The sequence below is a fragment of the Microcaecilia unicolor genome, chromosome 11 (genome assembly GCF_901765095.1).
Source record: "Microcaecilia unicolor chromosome 11, aMicUni1.1, whole genome shotgun sequence".
Lineage (NCBI taxonomy): Eukaryota > Metazoa > Chordata > Amphibia > Gymnophiona > Siphonopidae > Microcaecilia > Microcaecilia unicolor.
Window position 1 is genome coordinate 101,322,611 of NC_044041.1, and position 22,492 is coordinate 101,345,102.

A 22,492-nucleotide genomic window follows, 5' to 3' on the forward strand; every position below is an offset into this window, starting at 1 on the left:
AATAGATTGCGCAACAGTGAACTGTGAAGTGGAAAAGGGAATGGAAATGGATTGAGTTGCAAAGGAACCAGTCTGAGAAACTGGCTTAACAGAATAGTAGGTGCAGTAAAGGTTGAGGGGGATGGGAGGTATGATGAGGGCCAGTTATTAGGTGCAAAGAATGTCAGGGTTCGTTTCTATAATTGCTTGTGACTAGTATGTTGAACTGGTAAAGACTGATTTAAAAGGAGGGGGGAAGTATGAAATGAGAGCGGCAATTGACAGAATAGTCCTCATCATTCTGAAGGAGAGGGTGGGGATATGATAGGGAAACCGGGTAAGAAAGGATCACACTGGTTGTTATGTCAAAATAGTGTAAGACAATGGAGGAGGAGGAATTGTGTATGGATAAATATATATTATGTTAACAAAATGTCTGGCAGGAGTTCAGCAACTCAGAGTTGTTACAGCTAATGTTCCTACTAAGCTGGTCATAAGTACACAAGTATTGCCAGACTGGGACAGACCAAAGGTCCATCCCCAGCATCCTGTTTCCAGTGGTGTGTTGGTAAATTTTAAACAACAGGCTCTCTCCCTGGTCCATCTTCGCCCCCCCCCCCCCCCCACCTCTGTGCCCCCTCCCAAAGAAAACATTTGCAGAGCTGGCTATACCCGGGGAGAGAGCGTGCTTTCAAAGAATCCTTACATCCAAATTTACTTTCTTTTAATGTAAAAAAAAAAAAAAAAAAATCCTTTATCCTCCATCTTTTAAGACACTGTCTACCTGCTGGATAGTGATGGCACAAGGAAAGAAGTGAAGACTAACTCAAAATAACCTGGCTGTTCCTTAGATGGGCACTAGTATTACGATATTGAAGATGCGACCATACGATGACTCTTCGGTTATGCTCCACTAATAAGTTAAAAGATTAACTGGATTTCTTGAAAGGATTATATAAACTTAGGATGCAGGACTAGGGACACACATATACACGTATTTAGTCAATATCATAATTCTTTATGTACAGCCACAAAACAACCTTTTAGGGTGGATAATGTTCACAATGAGCTCCTTTTATTATCGACCAGATAGAGACAAGAGTTTTCAGTTTTGGCACAGTATAATTTATCACAAGAACAAAATATAAGAAAACCAATGGGCTGCATTAGGGGTTTACGGCCCATTTATGTTTAAACAAAAGAAATCTGCATGAAACAAAATATTTTTATTTTGACTAATAAAACCACTTGCCCCTGAAACATGTTCAAAACAGAATAATCCATTTGTGTATCTAAAAGGTAAACTTCTACAAAACAGATTAAGATCTGATTCCATGTGCCTCAATGAAAGGAGAGTTTAATTCTACTTCTATTTAATTTCAATATATTCCATCATCTTTATAACACCAGGCTTCCCAAGGTAGATTTCAACAACAGTTAAGTTGAACCCATCAGGAAACAGGATATCCTCACTAAAATTTGGCCATCTGTATTGTATACCGACAGTGTATTTATTTATTATTATTTTTTTTAGTATAGAAAATGAGCACAAAATAACAGAGTTTGATTGCTGTTTCTACCAGCTATAATAATTTTTAAAGATGTTTTAGTGATATTCAATTGTTGTTTCATGATATTTATATTATACTAGTAAAAAAGGCCCATTTCTGACACAAATGAAACAGGCGCTAGCAAGTTTTTCCTCGGAGTGTGTATGTTTGAGAGAGTGTATGTGAGAGTGACTGTGTGAGAGAGAGAGAGAGTGAATGTGTGAGTGTCTGTGTGTGTGTGTGAGAGAGTGAGTCTGGGTGCGAGTGTGTATGTGAGAATGAGAGTGTGTGCAAGTGCGTATGTGAGAGAGTGTGTGTTTCACACAGATACAGTGTGTGTGTGAGACACAGACTCTCTGTGAGACTGAGTGCATGAGACCAAGAGAGTGTATGAGTGACTGTGTGATACATAGAGAGTGAATGTGATACAGTGTGAGACATAGATGAGGCATATTTTCAAAGCACTTAGCCTTCCAAAGTTCCATAGGTTTCTTTGGAACTTTGGAAGGCTAAGTGCTTTGAAAATATGCCTCAGAGTGTGTGAGAGTGAGAGAGAGAAAGACATTGACTGTGAGAGAGAGAGTGTGTGAGAGAGAGAGTGTGTGTGTGACGGAGATACCTCCCCCCCTCTCTCTCTGGTGTCTGAGTGTTACTGTGCAGGACGCTGAGCTCTGACTGTGCTTCAAGGAACTGACCTATTTAATAGAATGCACCTCCAATATTCTGAAGCCGAGAAACCTCGTGTGGTTGGTCGCTTCTGCTTGTGACGAACCCGGAAGTAAGTGATATCAATTCAGGTTGAGGGAGGGAGGGAGGTAGGGAGAGGGAGCGGATACGGGAGGGAAGAAACTAAAAGGTTAAAAAGTTCAATGCATGGGGCAGTGGGAAGGGCAGCAGCAGGGGAGAGAGACACGAGGAGGCAGGGTTGCCACACACCACACATGCACCAATATCAGGTGACAACTGGTGTGTTTGGGCATGCGTGCCTCCAGCCTCCCGCTGCAAATAGTGGGAAAAAAAACCCCCGTCAAGTCCCGGCTGACAGCACAACAACTGGCTCGCAAAATTGTTCAAAAATTAACAACCGGCTCTGCAGAGCCGGTGTGAGCCGGCTCCAGCACACCACTGCGTGTTTCCCACAGTGGCCAATCCAGGTCACAAATACCTGGCAAGATCCCGAAAAAGTTCAATACATTTTATGCTGCTTATCCCAGAAATAAGCAGTGGATTTTCCCCAAGTCAATTTAATAATGGTATGGACTTTTTCTTTAGGAAGTCGTCCAGACCTTTTTAAAACCAACCCCACTAAGCTAACCGCCTTTACCACATTCTTTGGCAACGAATTCGAGTTTAATTACACGTTGAGTGAAGAAAACTTTTCAATTCGTATTAAATGTACCACTTTGTAGATTTCATCGCATGCCCCTTAGTCCTAGTATTTTTGGAAAGAGTAAACAAATAATTCACATCTACCCATTCCACTCCACTTATTTTATAGACTTCTGTCATATCTCCCCTCAGCTGTCTTTTCTCCAAGCTGAAGAGCCCTAGACGCTTCAGCCTTTCCTCATAGGGAAGTCGTCCCATCCCCTTTATCATTTTCATCAACCTACTCTGTACCTTTTCTAATTCCACTATATCTTTTGAGATGCGGCGACCAGAATTGAGCACAATATTTGAGGTGCGGTTGCACCATGGACTGATACAAAGGCATTATAACGCCCTCTCTTTTGTTTTCCATTCCTTTCCTAATAATACCTAACATTCTATTTGCTTTCTTAGCCGCCGCAGCACACTGAGCTGAGGATTTCACTGTATCATCAGCAACGACGCTGAGATCCCTTTCTTGGTCGGTGACTCCTAACGTGGAACCTTGCATTCTCCGAGGACAAGCAGGCTACTTGTTCTCACATATGGGTGACGTCCATGCAGCCCCAGGTCCGGAAAATCTTCCTAGCAACAAAGGTTGGTAAAGCCTTCGAACTTGCGGGTGCGCGCTCCACGCGTGCGCTGCCATCTTCTTGCCTGTCGCGTGAGAGTCCCGCTTCAGTCTTCTTTTTTCCACGGATAAGAGCAGCTGTTTACGGCGGTTCTGTGCCCCAGAAAAGAAGAGCCTTCGTTTTAGTCGGCTTTTCGCTGGTTTTTTCATAAGCTGTTTCGTTTTCTTAAAAAAAAAAAGTTTTTTTCCCTTAGTTTCGTTATTTTTTGCCCTCAAGCTTCCTTTCGTCGTCGTGTGCGGCCATTTAGGCCACCCCTAGGGGTTTTCTCCCTTTTTTGTGCCCTTCCTTTGGGCATCTCGAATTTTCATTTCGCCGCCGCTATTTTTCAGTCAATGATATCGAGGCTTGCCAGCAGCTTCAAGAAGTGCAACGGGCAATCTCAGTCACTGACCCTCACGCGTGGTGTATCCAGTGCCTTGGGCCCGACCATCGCCCAGACGCAAGTAAGTTGTGTCTTAGCCTTAAAAAACGGACACAAGCGTCGAGACAAGCTCAACGGGAACGCCTGTTTGGAGCTTTGCCTGGTACTTTGGCGTCGACGTCGACAGCGGTGCCGAGGTAGTCGGCGATGGTGTCGATGTCGGCACCGGAGAGCGCATCGACCTCGGGAGCGCAGGTAATAGCTGTTCAGAGACCATCACATGCTGGCAGCAGTGAACCATCGAGTGGGTCTCCACCTGCCTCGAGGGCTCCTGCGGTACAGGCCCATCGGGACGACCCCTTTCAGACCCGACCCCGAGGAGGCATGTGGATTCCACGTCCTCGTCGGTACCGAGGGGTACCGGTGACATGCCTCGAGCGGAGGCATAGAATCACCGTCATCGGTCCCCTTCTTGTCACGGTACCGAGAGCTCCGGGGTGTCGAGGGAATCGGCACCCGTGAAGCATCGACGCCGGGAGGACCGCTCACCCTCCGTACAAGAGGTGTCGATGCGCCGGTACCGTCTCCTCAGCAGATTCTGGCCTCGACTCCTGTACCGATGCCACAGCTTTTCTCGACAGACACTCTTGAAGAGCACCTCCATGCCATTCTTCCAGGGATCCTGGAAAGGCAGCTGCGACCGTCTGTTCTGGTACCGGAGGTGCTTGCGCCGACGGTACCATCGATAGATGCGGCTGGCTCCCCGCGCCTGTGGTGAGGCCCTCGACGTTGGTGCCGCCTGCAGCATCGGCCTCGGCTGCCCCCCCACCCCGGGTTGACTCTCCGTCGATGGGGGGAACTTCATTGCCGCTGGCACGGGAGTCAACTTCTCGGCATCGCCATCGAGGAGAGAGCTCCTCGGCGTCGAGACGGGCTCGGCTTCAGACTGCAGTCAGAGAACTCCTGTCCGATACCGAAGGAGAGGCCTCGTGGGAAGCAGAGGAAGACCCAAGATATTTCTCTTCTGAGTAGTCTTGTGGCCTTCCCTCTGATCGGACTCCTTCGCCAGAGAGAAAGCTTTCTCCCCCGGAGAGATTGTCTTTCTCGTCCTTTGTCCGGGAAATGTCTGACCATTCCCTTCCTGGTGGTAACTGAGGATGAGCCCAGGGCTGAGATGTTCGAGGTCCTGGACTATCCTTCGCCACCTATGAAGTCATCTACTGTTCCTCTACATAATGTCCTTAAGCAGACACTGTTGAGGAACTGGATGAAACCACTATCTAACTCCACCATTCCTAAGAAGGTTGAGTCCCAGTATAGGATTCCCAGAGACCCAGAGTTGATGAAGGCCAGTTGCCTCATGACTCGGGGGTTGTGGATTCTGCTCTCAAGAGAGCCAAAAGTACGAGAGATTTCGCCTCGGCACCCCCGAGCCAGGAGGCTCGGACTTTGGACTCTTTTGGGAGGAAGGCCTACCAGTCAGCTATGCACATCTCCAAAATCCAGTCCTACCAGCTCTACATGAGCATTTACTTGTGGAATAATGTGAAGCAACTGGCAGACCTGGTTGATCAGCTCCCTTCGGAGCAGGCCAGGCCTTTCAGGAGGTGGTCAGGCAGCTGAAGGCATGTCGTAAATTCCTGTCCAAGGGTACTTATGATTCTTTTGATGTGGCGTCCAGAGCCGCTGCTCAGGGTATAGTGATGCGCAGACTCTCATGGCTGTGTGCATCTGACCTCGACAATCGAGTCCAGCAGTGGCTTGCGGATGTTCCTTGCCAGGGGGATAAATTTTCGATGAGAAAGTTGAACAGGTGGTAGAGTAGCTCCAACAGCGGGAAAGCGCTTTCGACAAACTCTCCCACCGGGCGCCTTCAGCATCTACCTAATCAGGTAGACGTTTTTACGGGGGAAGGAGGAATGCTCCCTATGCTTCCAATAAGCGTAGGTACAACCCACCTTCCCGCCAGCCTGTTCAGGCTCAACCCCAGCGCGCTCGTTCAAGTCAACAGCGTGCGCCTCGACAGGCCCCTGCAGCTTCCCAGCAAAAGCAAGGGACGGGCTTTTGACTGGCTCCAGGCGAGCAAAGCCACAATAACAGTGTCCGTGCCAGACGATCTACCGGTTGGGGGGAGGTTAAAATTTTTTCACTAAAGGTGGCCTATTGTGATCTCCGATCGGTGGGTTCTTCAAATAGTCCGGCGGGGATACTCCCTCAATTTGATCTCCAAACCTCCAAATTGCCCACCGGGAGCTCAGTTCTTCAGCTTCCAGCACAGGCAGGTACTTGCAGAGGAACTCTCCGCCCTTCTCAGCGCCAATGCAGTCGAGCCCGTGCCACCGGGGCAAGAAGGGCTGGGATTCTATTCCAGGTACTTCCTTGTGCAAAATAAAACGGGGGGATGCGTCCTATCCTAGACCTAAGGGCCCTGAACAAATATCTGATTAGAGAAAAGTTCAGGATGCTTTCCCTGGGCACCCTTCTTCCCTGATTCAGAAAAATGACTGGCTATGCTCTCTTGAAGGACTTGAAGGATGCTTATACACACAAGAAAACAGCAGGGTTATCAATCTGCAAACTCCAAGATGGAAACGAAACGAAGCAGATATGCATGTGGAAAACAATATTTCTCCGAGGACAAGCAGGCTGCTTGTTCTCACTGATGGGTTGACGTCCTCGGCAGCCCCCTCCATCGGAAAGTTTACTAGCAAAGGCCTTTACTAGTCCTCGCGCGCCCATGCGCACCGCGCATGCGCGGCCGTCTTCCCGCCCGAAACCGGCTCGAGCTGGCCAGTCTTCTTTCGTCCGCACTCGGTACGGTCGTGTTACGCCGTTCGTGCCCCAGAGAGTCGACCTCGCGCGTCCTTTTCGACGTGTTTTTGTCCTTTTTTTACCTTGCAAAAGTTCGGGAAGCGCTCCGGTAGTATTCCGGAAGACCCTTTCGGGTTTCCTGCCCTTCCCGTATTTCCAGTTTTTGCCCCGTAAGTTTTCTTTCGTTGTCGGGGTAAGCCTCTTTTGGCCTCGGTCGAGATTTTTCTCCCTCTAAATTTTGGTGCTTCAATTTTCGCCATTTCGGCTTTTGATTTCGCCGGCGTGATTTTTCCGCCCATGACATCGAAGCCTTCCAGCGGCTTCAAGAAGTGCACCCAGTGCGCCCGGGTAATCTCGCTCACTGATAGGCACTCTGCGTGTCTTCAGTGTCTAGGGGCCCAGCACCGCCCTCAGAACTGCAGTCTGTGTTCCCTGTTACAAAGGCGGACTCAGGTAGCGAGATTAGCCCAGTGGAACGTTTTGTTCTCGGGCTCTTCGTCGGCATCGGCACCGGGAGGCATCGAGTGCATCGACGTCGTCAGCGTCCGGACCATCTTCCTTGGCTGCCGTTCCATCGACTGCATCGAGGCATCGGACCTCTGCATCGGCGCCGAGGCATCGGGCGACTGTATCGACGTCGGTGGTACCGAGACTTCGTCTGCTGATGTCGTCGGACGGAGGTGCATCGTCAGGAGTGCAGGTGAGGGCTGTCCATTCCCCTGCTGGTGGCGGTGAGCCTTCGGGTGGGTCTCCTCCTACCCTGAGGGCTCCTGCGGTACAGCCCCCCCGGGATCGACCCTCTTCGGTCTCGGCCCCGAGGAAGCGACGGATGGATTCTACGTCCTCCTCGTCGGTGCCGGGGAGCTCCGGTGACATGCTTCGGAAGAAGTCGAAGAAGCATCGACACCGGTCTCCTCCCCGTGTCGGCACCGAGAGCTCTGGGTCGCCGAGGGATTCGGCACCCAGCAGGCATCGGCACCGAGAGGACCGCTCACCCTCTGTTCAGGAGGTGTCGATGCGCTCCACTCTGGACAGCCCGGAACAGCCTCCTCGCCCGGAACAGGTTCTGGCGTCGACGCCTGCATCGACCCCTCAGCCTTTCTCTGCAGCCGCTCTAAACGAGAGCCTCCGGGCCGTTCTCCCAGAGATTCTGGGAGAGCTGTTGCGCCCTACCCCTCCGGTACCGGCGGTGCTTGCGCCTCCGGTACCGTCGAGCGTGGCGCCGGCTGGCCCATCGCCCAGGTTGAGGTCCCCGACGTCGGTACCGCGTGCGGTGCCGACCGCGGCCACCTCCCAGGAAGGCTCCCCGACTACGTCGGCGGAGGGAGCTTCGCCGATGCGGGCGAGGGAGTCTACCTCTCGACACCCCCACCGTGGACGGGGTTCCACTGAGTCGAGCAGGGCGAGGTTGCAGACACAGGTCCGTGAACTTGTGTCTGACACCGAGGGTGAGGCCTCGTGGGAGGAAGAGGAGGACCCCAGATATTTCTCTGACGAGGAGTCTGAGGGTCTTCCTTCTGATCCCACTCCCTCTCCTGAAAGACAGCTTTCTCCTCCCGAGAGTCTGTCTTTTGCTTCCTTTGTCCGGGAGATGTCTACGGCCATCCCCTTCCCGGTGGTTGTGGAGGACGAGCCCAGGGCTGAAATGTTTGAGCTCCTGGACTATCCTTCTCCACCTAAGGAAGCGTCCACTGTTCCCTTGCACCATGTCCTGAAAAAGACATTGCTTGCGAACTGGACCAAGCCACTAAGTAATCCCCACATTCCCAAGAAGATCGAGTCCCAGTACCGGATCCATGGGGACCCAGAGCTGATGCGCACTCAGTTGCCTCATGACTCTGGAGTTGTGGATTTGGCCCTAAAGAAGGCTAAGAGTTCTAGGGAGCATGCTTCAGCGCCCCCGGGCAAAGACCCTAGAACCTTAGACTCCTTTGGGAGGAAGGCCTACCATTCTTCTATGCTCGTGGCCAAGATCCAGTCTTACCAGCTCTACACGAGCATACACATGCGGAACAATGTGCGGCAGTTGGCGGGCTTGGTTGATGCTCTTCCCCCTGAGCAAGCCAAGCCTTTTCAGGAGGTGGTCAGGCAGCTGAAGGCGTGCAGAAAATTCCTGGCCAGAGGAGTTTATGACACTTTTGATGTTGCGTCCAGGGCCGCTGCTCAAGGTGTGGTGATGCGCAGGCTCTCATGGCTGCGTGCCGCCGACCTGGAGAATAGACTCCAGCAGCGGATTGCGGACTCGCCTTGCCGTGCGGACAACATTTTTGGAGAAAAAGTCGAGCAGGTGGTAGAGTCTCTCCACCAGCGGGACACCGCATTCGACAAGTTCTCCCGCCGGCAGCCTTCAGCCTCTACCTCTACAGGTAGAAGATTTTTCGGGGGAAGGAAGACTGGTCCCTATGCTTCTGGTAAGCGTAGGTACAATCCTCCTTCTCGACAGCCTGCGGCCCAGGCTAAGCCCCAGCGCGCTCGCTCTCGTCAGCAGCGTGCGCCTCAGCAAGGCCCCGCGGCTCCCCAGCAAAAGCAAGGGGCGAGCTTTTGACTGGCTCCAGCAGAGCATAGCCGACATCCAAGTGTCAGTGCCGGGCGACCTGCCAGTCGGGGGGAGGTTGAAAGCTTTTCACCAAAGGTGGCCTCTCATAACCTCCGATCGGTGGGTTCTCCAAATAGTCCGGCAAGGATACACCCTCAATTTGGCCTCAAAACCTCCAAATTGTCCACCGGGAGCTCAGTCTTACAGCTTCCAGCACAAGCAGGTACTTGCAGAGGAACTCTCCGCCCTTCTCAGCGCCAATGCGGTCGAGCCCGTGCCATCCGGGCAAGAAGGGCTGGGATTCTATTCCAGGTACTTCCTTGTGGAAAAGAAAACAGGGGGGATGCGTCCCATCCTAGACCTAAGGGCCCTGAACAAATATCTCGTAAAAGAAAAGTTCAGGATGCTTTCCCTGGGCACCCTTCTCCCCATGATTCAGCAAAACGATTGGCTATGCTCTCTGGACTTGAAGGATGCCTACACACACATCCTGATACTGCCAGCTCACAGACAGTATCTGCGATTTCAGTTGGGCACACGCCACTTCCAGTACTGTGTGCTACCCTTTGGGCTCGCCTCTGCGCCCAGGGTGTTCACAAAGTGCCTAGCTGTGGTAGCAGCGGCACTTCGCAGGCTGGGGGTGCACGTGTTCCCATATCTCGACGATTGGCTGGTGAAGAACACATCCGAGGCAGGAGCCCTGCAGTCCATGCAGATGACTATTCGCCTCCTGGAGCTACTGGGGTTTGTGATAAATTACCCAAAGTCCCATCTTTCCCCAGTGCAGAAACTCGAATTCATAGGAGCCCTGCTGGATTCTCGGACGGCTCGCGCCTATCTCCCAGAGGCGAGAGCCAACAACTTGTTGTCCCTCGTCTCGCGGGTGCGAGCGTCCCAGCAGATCACAGCTCGGCAGATGTTGAGATTGCTGGGCCACATGGCCTCCACAGTTCATGTGACTCCCATGGCCCGCCTTCACATGCGATCTGCTCAATGGACCCTAGCCTCCCAGTGGTATCAGGCCGCTGGGGGACTAGAGGACGTGATCCACCTGTCCACGAGTTTTCTCGAATCCCTGTATTGGTGGACGATTTGCTCCAATTTGACTCTGGGACGTCCCTTCCAAATTCCTCAGCCACAAAAAGTGCTGACCACGGATGCGTCTCTCCTGGGATGGGTAGCTCATGTCGATGGGCTTCACACCCAAGGAAGTTGGTCCCTCCAAGAACTCGATCTACAGATCAATCTTCTGGAGTTGCGAGCGATCTGGAACGATCTGAAGGCTTTCAGAGATCGGCTGTCCCACCAAATTGTCCAAATTCAGACAGACAACCAGGTTGCCATGTACTATGTCAACAAGCAGGGGGGCACCGGATCTCGCCCCCTGTGTCAGGAAGCCGTCAGCATGTGGCTCTGGGCTCGCCGTCTCGGCATGGTGCTCCAAGCCACATATCTGGCAGGCGTAAACAACAGTCTGGCCGACAGGTTGAGCAGGATTATGCAACCTCACGAGTGGTCGCTCAGTTCCAGGGTAGTGCGACAGATCTTCCAAGCGTGGGGCACCCCCTTGGTGGATCTCTTCGCATCTCGAGCGAACCACAAAGTCCCTCAGTTCTGTTCCAGGCTTCAGGCCCCCGGCAGACTAGCATCGGATGCCTTCCTCCTGGATTGGGGGGAGGGCCTGCTGTATGCTTATCCTCCCATCCCTCTGGTGGGGAAGACTTTGTTGAAACTCAAGCAAGACCGAGGCACCATGATTCTGATTGCTCCTTTTTGGCCGCGTCAGATCTGGTTCCCCCTTCTTCTGGAGTTATCCTCCGAATAACCGTGGAGATTGGAGTGTTTTCCGACCCTCATCACACAGGACGAGGGGGCGCTTCTTAATCCCAACCTCCAGTCTCTGGCTCTCACGGCCTGGATGTTGAGGGCGTAGACTTTGCCTCTTTGGGTCTGTCAGAGGGTGTCTCCCGCATCTTGCTTGCTTCCAGGAAAGACTCCACTAAGAGAAGTTACTTCTTCCATTGGAGGAGGTTTGCCGTCTGGTGTGACAGCAAGGCCCTAGATCCTCGCTCTTGTCCTACACAGACCCTGCTTGAATACCTTCTGCACTTGTCTGAGTCTGGTCTCAAGACCAACTCTGTAAGGGTTCACCTTAGTGCAATCAGTGCATACCATTACCGTGTGGAAGGTAAGCCGATCTCAGGACAGCCTTTAGTTGTTCGCTTCATGAGAGGTTTGCTTTTGTCAAAGCCCCCTGTCAAGCCTCCTACAGTGTCATGGGATCTCAATGTCGTTCTCACCCAGCTGATGAAACCTCCTTTTGAGCCACTGAATTCCTGCCATCTGAAGTACTTGACCTGGAAGGTCATTTTCTTGGTGGCAGTTACTTCGGCTCGTAGAGTCAGTGAGCTTCAGGCCCTGGTAGCCCAGGCCCCTTACACCAAATTTCATCATAACAGAGTAGTCCTCCGCACTCACCCTAAGTTCTTGCCGAAGGTCGTGTCGGAGTTCCATCTGAACCAGTCAATTGTCTTGCCAACATTTTTTCCCCGTCCTCATTCCTGCCCTGCTGAACGTCAGCTGCACACATTGGACTGCAAGAGAGCATTGGCCTTCTACCTGGAGCGGACACAGCCCCACAGACAGTCCGCCCAATTGTTTGTTTCTTTTGATCCCAATAGGAGGGGAGTGGCTGTGGGGAAACGCACCATATCCAATTGGCTAGCAGATTGCATTTCCTTCACTTACGCCCAGGCGGGGCTGGCTCTTGAGGGTCATGTCACGGCTCATAATGTTAGAGCCATGGCTGCGTCGGTAGCCCACTTGAAGTCAGCCTCCATTGAAGAAATTTGCAAAGCTGCGACGTGGTCATCTGTCCACACATTCACATCTCATTACTGCCTGCAGCAGGACACCCGACGCGATAGTCGGTTCGGGCAGTCAGTTCTTCAGAACCTGTTTGGGCTTTAGGATCCAACTCCACCCCCCGAGGGCCCTGTTTGTTCTGTTCCAGGCTGCACTCTCAGTTAGTTGGTAAATTTTTTAGGTCAATCTCATTTATGTCCTCGCCGTTGCGAGGCCCAATTGACCATGGTTCTTGTTTTGAGTGAGCCTGGGGGCTAGGGATACCCCATCAGTGAGAACAAGCAGCCTGCTTGTCCTCGGAGAAAGCGAATGCTACATACCTGTAGAAGGTATTCTCCGAGGACAGTAGGCTGATTGTTCTCACAAACCCGCCCGCCTCCCCTTTGGAGTTGAGTCTTCCCTTGAAGTGTATTGTCTTGCTACATACTGGACTGGCCGGCTCGAGCCGGTTTCGGGCGGGAAGACGGCCGCGCATGCGCAGTGCGCATGGGCGCGCGAGGACTAGCAAAGGCCTTTGCTAGTAAACTTTCCGATGGAGGGGGCTGCCGAGGACGTCAACCCATCAGTGAGAACAATCAGCCTGCTGTCCTCGGAGAATACCTTCTACAGGTATGTAGCATTCGCTTTAATGGATACAAGTCAATAAAATAAGCAAGCCTGACACAGACCGTGTTTCGCCCCACTGGGCTGCATCAGGTGCTAATAAATATCTGTATGATCATATAGTCTCCACTTGAGTATCTATCTGTTGAACTCGCAATTTGATAGATGGCACTTCACGAAAACAAATCTTTCAGAAGCCATGAACAGACATATACCACCATAAAAATTGTCTGGTGAAGAACACCTCACAGGCAGGAGCTCTACAGTCCATGCAGATGATTCTCAAACTCCTGGAGCCACTCGGGTTTGTTATAAATTACCAAAAGTCCCATCTCATTCCAGTTCAACAACTAGAATTCATAGGAGCTCTGCTGGAGTCTCAGATAGTTCGAGCCTATCTTCCCGAGGTGAGGGTGGACAACCTTCTGTCCCTGGTTTCCTTGGCCAGAGCGTCTCAGCAGATCACAGCTCGGCAGATGTTGAGACGTCTGGGCCATATGGCCTCCACAGTTCATGTGACTCCCATAGCATGCCTTCACATGAGATCTGCTCAGTGGACCCTAGCTTCCCAGTGGTATCAAGCTGCAGGGGATCTAGAAGATGCAATCCTGTTGTCCACAGCTTTTCACAAATCCCTGATCTAGTGGACGATTCGATCCAGTTTGACCTTGGGACGTCCCTTCCAAATTCCTCAGCCTCAAAAAGTGCTGACTACGGATGCATCTCTCTTAGGGTGGGGAGCTCATGTAGATGGGCTCCACACTCAGGGAGCTTGGTCCCTTCAGGAATCAGGTCTTCAGATCAACTCCTGGAGTTGCGAGTGATCTGGAATGCTCTAAAGGCTTTCAGAGATCGGCTGTCCAGTCAAATTATCCAAATTCAGACAGACAACCAGGTTGCCATGTACTATGTCAACAAGCAGGGGAGCACCGGATCTCGCCCCCTGTGTCAGGAAGCCATCCAGATGTGGCTTTGGGCCCGCCATCATGGCATGTTTCTCCAGGCCACGTATCTGGCAGGCGTAAACAACAGTCTGGCCGACAGGTTGAGCAGGATAATGCAACCTCACTAGTGGTCTCTCAACAGGACAGTTGTCTGCAAGATCTTCGGACCGTGGGGCACCCCCTTGGTGGATCTTTTTGCCACTCAGATCAATCACAAGGTCTCTCAGTTCTGTTCCAGACTTCAGGCCTACGACAGGCTAGCTTAAGATGCCTTTCTTCTACATTGGGGGGTCAGGCCTTCTGTATGCATATCCTCCCATACCTCTGGTGGGGAAGACTTTGCTGAAACTCCAGCAAGACTGGGGAACCATGATTCTGATTGCGTCCTTTTGGCCGCGTCAGATTTGGTTCCCTCTTCTTCTGGAGTTGTCCTCCGAAGAACCGTGGAGATTGGAGTGTTTTCCAACCCTCATCACTCAGAACGAGGGGGCATTTCTGCATCCCAAACTCCAGTCTCTGGCTCTCACGGCCTGGACGTTGAGGGCGTAGATTTTGCCTCCTTGGGTCTTTCTGAGGGTGTCTCCTAAGTCTTGCTTGCTTCCAGGAAAGATACCACAAAGAGGTGTTACTCTTTCAAATGGAGGAGGTTTGCCATCTAGTGTGACAGCAAGGCCCTAGATCCTCGCTCTTGTCCCACACAGACCCTGTTTGAATACCTTCTGCACTTGTCGGAGTCTGGTCTTCAGACCAACTCCATTTCACCTTAGTGCTATTAGTGCTTATTATCGTGTGGAAGATAAGCCTATCTCTGGACAGCCTTTAGTTGTTCGATTCATGAGAGTTTTGCTTTTGTGAAAGCCCCCTGTTAAACCTCCTACGGTGTCATGGGATCTCAATGTCGTCCTCACCCAGCTGATGAAACCTCCTTTTGAGCCACTTGATTCCTGCCATCTGAAGTGTTTGACCTGGAAGGTCATTTTCTTGGTGGCTGTTACTTCAGCTCGTAGAGTCAGTGAGCTTCAAGCCTTGGTAGCCCATGCTCTCTATACTAAATTTCATCACAACAGATTAGTCCTCCACACTCACCCTAAGTTCTTGCCGAAGGTGGTGTCGGAGTTTCATCTGAACCAGTCAATTTTCTTGCCAACATTTTTTTTTCGTCCTCATACCCACCCTGCTGAACGTCAGTTGCATACATTGGACTGCAAGAGAGCATTGGCTTTCTTTGTGGAGCAGACAAGCCCCTTCAGACAGTCCGCTCAAATGTTTGTTTCTTTCGACCCCAACAGAAGGGGAGTGGCTGTCGGGAAATGCATCATTTCCAATTGGCAAGCAGATTGCATTTCTTTCACTTACGCCCAAGCGGGGCTGACTCTTGAGGGTCATGTCACGGCTCATAGTGTTAGAGCCATGGCAGTGTCAGTGGCCCACTTGAAGTCAGCCACTGTTGAAGAGATTTGCAAGGCTGGGTTTAGAATCCAACTCCACCACCCTGGACCCATTTTTATTCTGTTCCAGGCTGCACTCTCAGGTGTTTCTTCGTAGGCCAATTTTTGTTATGTCCTCACCGTTGCGAGGCCCAATTTACCCTGTTTGTTGTTTTGAGTGAGCCTGGGGGCTAGGGCTACCCATATGTGAGAACAAGCAGCCTGCTTGTCCTGGGAGAAAGCGAAGTTACTTACCTGTAGCAGGTATTCTCCGAGGACAGCATGCTGATTGTTCTCACCAACCCGCCCACCTCCCCTTTGGAGTTGTTCCTTTCTTTGGTTTTGCTTCATAAGTTGACTGAAGCGGGACTCTTGCGCGACGGGCGGGAAGATGGCCGCGCATGCACAGTGCGCACACCTGCGCACTCGAAGGCGTTAGCAACCTTTGTTCCTAGGAAGATTTTCCGGACCTGGGGCTGCCGTGGACGTCACCCATATGTGAGAACAATCAGCCTGCTGTCCTCGGAGAATACCTGCTACAGGTAAGTAACTTCGCTTTACGTAGCTACAGTTCAGGTTCCTCTTTCCCACATGCATCACTCTGCACTTCCTCATATTAACCGTCATCTGCCATTTAGACGCCCAGTCTTGTGAGGTCCCCTTGTAACTTTTCACAATCCTCTCACGATATAACAACTTTGAACAACTTTGTGTTTTCAGCAAATTTAATTACACTAGTTACTCCCATCTCTAGATCATTTATAAATATGTTAAAAAGCAGTGGTCCCAGCACAGACCCTGGGGAACCCCGCTATCTACTCTTCTCCATTAAAAATACTTGCCATTTAACCCTACTCTGTTTCTATCCTTTAACCAGTTTTTAATCCACAATAGAACACTACCTCCTATCCCATGACTCTCCAATTTCTTCTTGAGTCTTTCATGAGGTTCTTTGTCAAACACCTTTTGAAAATCCAGATACACAATATCAACCAGCTTTCCTTTATCCACATGTTTGTTCACCCCTTCAAAGAAATGTAATAGATTGATGAGGCAAGATTTCCCTTTACTAAATCCATGTTGGCTTTGTCTCATTAATCCATGCTTTTGAATATGCTGTGTAATTTGATCTTTATAATAGTCTCTACCATTTTGCCCAGCACCAACAGGCTCATCAGTCTAATTTCCCGCATCCCCTCTGGAACCTTTTTTAAATATCAGCGTTATATAGGCTACTCTCCAGTCTTCCAGTACCACACTCTATTTTAAAGATAAATTATATATTATTAATAGTAGTTCTGCCAGTTCATTTTTCAATTCTTTCACGTGGGGACCACCTGGGGACAAATGGCCTGGCCAACATTAGCAAGTTTACAGCATGGACAGCATTCCAGAAACTTGGGGACGGACTGAAATCTTTGGTTCAGACTGTGGCTTTTTCTGAAGTAATTCCCATGTGGGGAAAGGGAGAGGAAAGTGCGCAAAACAGTGGATTTCAATAAGTGGCTTGAGTCTTGGTGTAAAAAAGATGGTTTTAGATACATAGGAGCATGGGGTAATACGTGGAAAAATAACAGGTTGTACTGTAATGATGGGCTACATCTTTCTGCGACGGGAAAAAGGATCCGTGGGGAGAAATCCAGACAGTTTGTTTCTAGACATTTAAACTAGAAGGCGGGGATGACAAAAGGAAATAAGGGAATTCAGATAGTCACCCTAAGAATAAACTTGATGGCAGAGGGTAAAGGTCATCTAAATACAGAAAAGCACCTAAACTCACAATGCACATGGAAAGCAATGAGCACAAATGCCCGTAGTCTAGGTAAAAAGGTTCAAGACTTGCAAGCCCTGATGTTTGAAGAAAACTTGGATATTGTTGCTATTACAGAGACGTGGTTCAATGAGTCCCATGAATGGGATGTGACTATACCGTGCTACAATCTTTTTAGGAAGGATAGAGAGGGCCGAAGGGGTGGAGGAGTGGCGCTGTATGTGAGTGACAATATCAGAGCTGCTGAAATGCGGGGAATCCGAGGAAAGGAAGAAGCTTTATGGAGCGACTTGGAAAGAGAAGGCAGAACCTGTATCCACACGGGGGTTATCTACAGACCTCCTGCACATCGGAGAAACTAGACAAGGATCTGATAGAAGATATTCAAATATTGGTATGAAAGGGTAGGTGCTACTGTTGGGAGACTTCAACTTGTCTGATGTGGATTGGAACGTCCCGTCTGCAGACTCGGAAAGAAGTAGGTAGATTGTGGATGCCTATCAAAGTGCCTTGCTCAGACAAATGGTTATGGAACCTATGAAGGAAGGGTCGAGCTGAATCTAGTGATCGTGAATGAAGGAAGTGGTTTCCAATATCCAGGTGTGTACCTACCTATGTAATAGTGATCATCACACGATATGGTTTGATATAAGGGCAAAGGCGGAGTGTGGATGCACAAAACTCAGTACTGGATTTCAGACGTACTGATTTTGATAAAATGGGGGAATGCTTGAAGAAGGAGCTGTTGGCGTGGGAAGGCGTAGGAGAAGGGGAAAATCAGTGGTCAAAGCTAAAAGGCTGCTATAAATAAAGCAACTGATCTTTACACGAGGAAAGTAAACAAAAACAAGAGATACAGGAAACCTATATGGTTCCCCAAACAAGTAGTTGAAAAATAAGAGCAAAAGAGTCTTTGTTTCAAGAAATACAAAGAACACAACGAGAGGATCATGGAAAGACTAATTAAACTCAAAGAAGCGAAGAGGGAAATATGGCTAGAGAAAGCTCCCAGCGGAAGAAAAAAAATGACTAAAGATGTAAGAAAGGTGACAGGACCTTTTTCAGATATTGCGAAGGAGGAAAAGATAGGAATGGAATTGCGAGACTGAAAGATAATGAGAATGGCTATGTGGAGAGTGAGGAGGAGAAAGCAATGTGCTAACAATTACTTCTCTTCGGTGTTCATGGAGGAAATCCTGGTGAAGGACCGCGGTTGGCTGCGAGGGTAATATCCTGGGATGGAGTGGATACTGCGCCGGTGTATTTATGGAAACTGAGCACCTATACATAATGATATATTTATATTAATATAACACATACAATTATAGCAAAGAAAAATGACAAAAAGAATGAGATAGTTGATAAGTAATCTTTCAATTGATTGGACTTCAGTAAGCATAGAAACCGGAAATACCAGATAAACCCAGTATTGTAGAGTTAAACTTTAATGCCAAGAAGTGCAGAGTGATGCACTTGGTGTGCAGAAATCCAAAAGAAAGATACCGAATAGGAGGGGAGAGATTAGTAAGCTCGACTCAGGAGAGAGACCTTGGGGTGTTGTGTCAGAGGATCTGAATGTGAAGAAACAATGTGACAAGCGACGGCCGTTGCCAGAAGGATGTAGGCTGCATAGAGAGGGGTGTAACCAGCAGAAGAAAAGAGGTATGATGCCTCCTCTCGCCAAGTCATTGGAGAGGCCCCATTGGAGTATTGTGTTCAGTTTTGGACGGCCGTATCTTGCTAAAGATGTAAAAAGACTGGAAGTGGTGCAAAGGAAAAACTACAAAATGGTATGGGATTTTGCGTTGCAACTGTATGAGGAGAGACTTGCTGACCTCGAAAATGTATACCTTGGTGGAAAGGATAAACAGGGTGTCATGATACAGACTTTCAAATATTTGAAATGGTATTAATCAGCAAACGAACCTTTTCCGGAGACGGGAAAGTGGTAGAACTAGAGGACATGAATTGAGGTTGAAGGGGGACAGACTCAGGAGTAATGTCAGGAAGTATTTTTCATGGGAAAGGGTGGTAGATACGTGGAATGCCCTCCCGTGGGAGGTGGTGTAGATGATACGATATTGGAATTCAAACATGTGAGATAAACACAAAGGAATCTGTTTAGAAGGAATGGATCTACGCAATCTTAGTGGCGATTGGGTGGCGATGCCAGTAATTGGGAAGCAAAACTGGTGCTGATCTATGCCCTGATCGTAACTGGATGGGATGAGCTGGAGTGTAAATTTTAAGGGGCTTCAACGTTAGCTTCAGAACTTTTAGTACAGAACAGTGCTGGGCAGACTTTTGCGGTCTGTACCTGAGAAAGGCATGGATAAATCAAACTTGGGTATACATATAAAAGTATCACATACCATGTAAATGAGTTATCTTGTTGGTCAGACTGGATGGACCGTTCAGGGCTTTATCTGCCGTCATTTACTATGTTACTATCAGTACTCTGGGATGAATACCATCCGGTCCAGGAGATTTGCTACTCTTCAGTTTGTCAATTGCCCCATTACATCCTCTAGGTTTATAGAGATTTCATTCAGTTTCTCTGACTTGTCAGCTTTGAATACACTTCCTGGCACCGGTATCTCTCCCAAATCTTCATCAGTGAAGACCGAAGCAAAGAATTCATTTAATCTTTTCGCTATGGCTTTGTCTTCTCTGATTTTCCCCTTTTACCCCTCGGTCATCTAGTGGTCCAACTGATTGTTTTGCCGACTTTTTGCTTTAATATACATAAAAAAATGTTTTACTATGTGTTTGTGCCTCCAACGCAATGTTTGCCTTCTTTATCAGCACTTTGCATTTGACCTTCTGTTCCTTAAGCTGTTTTCTTATTATTTTCAGTCAGTTCCTTCCATTTTCTGAAGGAGTTTTTTTTAGCTGTAATAGCTTCCTTCACTTTTTAACCATGCTGGCTATTGTTTGGTCTTCCGCCCTCCTTTTTTAGTACACGGAATATTTTTGGTCTGGGCTTCCAGGATGGTATTTTTGAAGAGCATCCACGCCTGATGTAAATTTTTTACCCTCGCTGCCGTTCTTCTAAGTTTGTTTGTTTTTTTTATTCACCGTTCTTATTTTATCATAGTCTCCTTTTTGAAAGTTAAACGCCAACATATTGGATTTCCTGTTCTAATATCAAATTAGATCATATGGTCACTGTTACCAAGAGGCTCCATCACCATTACCTCCTGCATCAGATCATGTGCTCCATTAAGGACTAGGTGTAGAAATTTTCCTTCTCTTTTCGGCTCCTATACCTGCTGCTCCATAAAGCAGTCCTTGATTTCGTCAAGGAATTTTACCTCCCTAGCAAGCGCCAATGTTACATTTACCCAGTCAATATTAGGGTAATTAAAATCACCCATTTTTACTATGTTGCCCAGTTTGAGCCTCCCTAATTTGTGATAACATTTCTGCATCAGTGGAGAAGCTTTTGACGGGCTCCAAGGGAGCATAGCAACCATAAAAGTGACCAGTATTGGTCGGTCGGCCTACCCCTTGGGGGGAGGCTGAATGTTTTTCCAAGCAAGGTGGCCTCTTGTAACCTCAAACTGGTGGGTTCCCAAAATAGTCCAGGGGGGTTACTCATTGCTTTAGCAAGAACTCCCTCCAAATTGCTCACCAAGAATGTCAACAGTGTCACCAGGATATGCTTACAAAGGAACTCTTCTTTGCTACATGCCCGTGTGATTGAGCCCATACCACCAGTGGAAGAAAGGAAGAGATTCTGTTCCAAATACTTCCTTATGTCCAAAGAAATGGAGGCATATTTTCCCTTCCTAGACCTAAGGGCTCTGAACAACTATCTGGTCAAAGAAAAGGTCAGGGTGGTTTCCCTGGGCACCCTACTTCCCATGATTCAGGCAAATGATTGGCAATTCTCTCTGGACTTATAGTATTCTTAGACCCACATACAGATAGCACCGGATGTATCTCATATTTGAGTAGGGGAACACCATATCCAGAATTGCATTCTGCCTTTTGGCCTCACTTCCATTCCCAGGGTCTTCACAAAATGCCTCACAGTAGTCACATCAATGTTGTGCAGACTGGGAGTGCATGTGCTTCCCTACTTGGACAATTGACTGTTAAAGAGCATAGCAAAGGAGGGTACTCAGTAGTCAATGGCGGAGAGCTATTTGTGCAGCAATTGGAATTCATTGGAGCCCTGCTCAACACAGTTCAGGTTTGATGCTACCTGCCAGAGTCCAGAGCAAACACCTTGATTAGCATTGCTCACCAGGTTCAGCAGAGCCAGCAGGTCATAGCTTAGCAGATGTTGAGATTGTTAGGATGCATAACCCTACTGACCATGTCATGCCCTTAGAATGCATCCATTTGAGAGAAACCCAGTGATCTCAGGTCCAAGGAGAACCTAATGGATGTCAATACGTTCACTCTGCAATTCACTGAGTCACTCTTGTGGTGGACAACAGTTGATCCTGCTCCTTAGAAGACATGAGAGATGTGTCCTACCTGGGCTGGGGGGCTTATGTGGATGGGCTTCACACGGAGGGTTACTCAGCTCTACATCATCTCCTGGAGCTTCTAGCTATTTGGAATGCTCTAAAGGCTTTCAGAGATAGGCTAATGCCACCAAGTTGTCCTTATCCAAACAGACAATTGGGTTGTGATGTAACTATTCAGCAAACATGGAGGCACAGGATCATATCTCCTGTGTGAGGAAGTGGTCAGGATGTGGCAATTGACTTCCAGACTGTCATGATACTCTGAGCCACATACTTAGCTGGCAAGGACAACAGTCTGGAGGACAATGCAAGGTGATGCAGCTGCACGCATGATCACTCAACTTGGATGTTGCTCTTGAAAATTTCCAAACATTGGGTACCCTCTCAATGGATCTCTTTGCCGCTCACCTCTGCAAGATTGAGATCACTTGACAGAGTAGCGTTTGATGCCTTTATTTGATTGTGGAGAAAGGCTGCCTATATGCGTATCCTCCTATTCCTCTGGTGGCGATGACTTTGCTGAAACTTGAGCAGGATTGGGGAACCATAATCCTCATTGTGCCTTACTGGCCAAGACAGATATGGTTCCCTCTAGTTATGGTGCTGTCCTTTGAAGATCCCAACCTCTAATCCTTGGTCCTTAAGGCTTGGATATTGAGGGCTTTGAACTTGCATCCCTTTAACAGCATGAGCGTTTTTCCTGGGTCTTGCTTGCTTCCAGAAAAGATTCCATTAAGAGGTCATATAATTTTAAATGGAAGAAGTTTGGTGTGACGCCAAGTCCCTAGAACCTTTTACTTGCCCTGCACAAAAAACTGCTTGAATACCTTCTACACCTATCTGAGTGGGCTTAAGACTAACTCTGTAAGGGTTCACCATGCAATTGGGCGCTTACCACCATCGTGTGGAAGGAAAGCCCATCTTTGTTCAGCCTTTAGTTGTTCACTTCATGAGTGGTTTGCTTTTGTTTTCTTTGTTTTTTTATAATAATTTTTCATTGGTTCAAATATAAATGTAGCATACAAAGGTCATAAAAAGAATGCCAACAGAACCAATTAATTTAAACAAATGCCAACTTCCCCAATTCCCAACTACCCTCCTTCCCCTTGCTCCTGTATCAGTTTGATTGTGGTAATTAATAAATCAGTGTTACTGGTTAAGCAT

At 48.7% G+C, this 22,492-nt stretch overlaps 1 protein-coding gene across 1 annotated transcript in view; it reads left to right on the forward strand.

Moving 5' to 3' along the window:
- The window catches only part of RFX2 (regulatory factor X2), a 582,894-nt gene that overhangs the window by 184,594 nt on the left and 375,808 nt on the right, over positions 1–22,492 (forward strand).